The sequence below is a fragment of the Octopus bimaculoides genome, chromosome 11 (assembly GCF_001194135.2).
Source record: "Octopus bimaculoides isolate UCB-OBI-ISO-001 chromosome 11, ASM119413v2, whole genome shotgun sequence".
Taxonomy (NCBI): domain Eukaryota; kingdom Metazoa; phylum Mollusca; class Cephalopoda; order Octopoda; family Octopodidae; genus Octopus; species Octopus bimaculoides.
The window spans coordinates 63,952,930-63,955,337 of NC_068991.1; positions in this window are offsets into that span (position 1 = coordinate 63,952,930).

The window sequence follows — 2,408 nt, forward strand, 5'->3', positions numbered from 1 at the left end:
TCTGACTTGCTTCAGACATTGGACTGTGGCCATGCTGGGGGCACCGGCTTAAATAGTTTTCATCGAGCGAATCAAACCCGGTAGCTAAGTTTTTTTATTTTTAATTTTTATTTTTATTTTTTTTATTTTTTACTTTTTATTATATCGGTCAGTTTTGTCGAACACCCAGATCACGGGGACGTAAACAAACTGACACAGCTTGCCATCAGGTGTGTGTATGTGTGTGTGTGTGTGTCACAAACAGATACAAAGACAGACACCGATATATATATATATATATATATATATATATATATATATATATATATATATATATATATATATATACATACATACATATATACATACATACATACACACGACGAACACACACGACGGGCCTCCATGCAGTTTCTGTCTACTGAATTCACTCACAAGACTTTGGTCAAGTCGGGGCTATTGTAGAAGATACATGCTAAAGGTGCCGAACTGTCGGATTGAACCCGGAACTACGTGGTTGCAAACAGTGGGTCTTAACCCCCATACCTATTACTACACCTCAGAATTTAAAAATCCTTTCTAAATGTACGAGTGATTAGCTGTCACTTACTTGCAAGCGAGTATGGTTAATATGGAAACTTTCTTTCTTTCTTTCTTTCTTTCTTTCTTTCTTTCCCTCTCTTCCTTTTTTCTTTCTTTCTGTCTTTCTGTCTTTGTTTCCTTCTTTCTTCTTTTCCGTCCTTCTTTCTAACTTTCTTTCTTTCTTTCTTTTCCTTTTTCTCTTTCTTTCTTTCTTTCTTTCTAGAAACCAGAACTCTCCATTCGGTAATGTTGCCCTAAATATACCACTACCGAAATATATAACAGGAAGGAGGCGCCAACCAACACCAGGATGCCAGTTAGACTCAGCTTCTTTGGTCAAGACTAACACAAAGTAGCCATACTTGCAATGCATTCGAACCCATAACCAGCTATTTTACTAATACCCTACCACAACCATTTAGCCCACTACACCACAGCATAACGCAACATACAATAATCTCTGTATATAATCTCTATATAATCCGGATGAACTGCTACGTGTATCGATCTATGACGATATAATAACCAGTGTGATCTTCATTGTATCAAAGTTGTTGAAATCTCGATTCATCACACTGTTGAAGAAATATCGAGGTCATATTTATTATTCCCCACCACCGCCAAAACTACCACCAGAGCCACCACCACCACCACCACCATCTGAGGCTGATGAAACAATTTACTGTGATATGCTAGGATTCGTTCTGTGTGCATGCACACACACGCAAATACATGGTACAGTGTTGAGTGAGTGTAACACACACACACGCGCGCGCATGCGCGCATGCACTCACGCACACAACCAATGAAAGATAGAGGAAAAGAGAGTAGTGTCTGTACGTGCGTATGTATACATCTGTATGTATGTTAATCTATATGTGGATGCATGCATAGATATATATGTGTATGTGTGTGAATGTGTGTCTGTATATATATATATATATATATATATATATATATATATATATATATATATATATATATATATATATACAGACATACATACATATATACAGGCATACATACAGACATCGATAAATGCATGCATGCATGCATATATACATTCACACATTTGATCTTTGTAACATAATGCAATAAAGTGTTCCCCCGAGGATGGTTTAGCATCCAATTGCACTTGGAACATCCAGTGCAGAGTTTGGGTTGCAAATGGCCAATAACCTTTATGGGGAAATGTACGTACGGAACAAATATAGTATAAACCGATGTTCATCGTAATTTCTTATGATGGACTCTCTCGTCCAAGACGACGTATGAGCGTTCAGTTTTTGCCGAACGACCAGCACAAATGATTTGTTTATAGCGACCAAAACCAAATGTATGTGTTGTACATTAATTCACACTCTCTTTCAAATCGATGTTGCCTGAACACGGTGCACGGTGTACTACGCGTAACGTGTCGAAGTGATCGTAAAACCAACATGGAATGAAGTATATTGCTCAAGAATACAACGCAGTCATTGCTGTGTGGTTAATAAGCTTCAGATTCAATCCCACAAGCGCCATCATGGTCAAGTTTCTTAATGCTACTCCTTGTGAATGAATTTGCATGGAAGCTCGTCGTGTGGGTGTGTGTGTAGACACGGGTATATATTTTGAAGGAGTGGCTGTGTGGTAAGAAGCTTGTTTCCCAACCACATGGTTCTGGGTTCAGCCCCACTGCATGACACCTTGGGCAAGTGTCTTCTACTGTAGCCTCGGGCCTGCTAAAGCCTTGTGAGTGGATTTTGTAGACGGAAATTGAAAGAAGACCATCGTATATATATATATATATATATATATATATATATGTGTGTGTGTGTGTGTGTGTGTGTGTGTGTGTGTGTGTG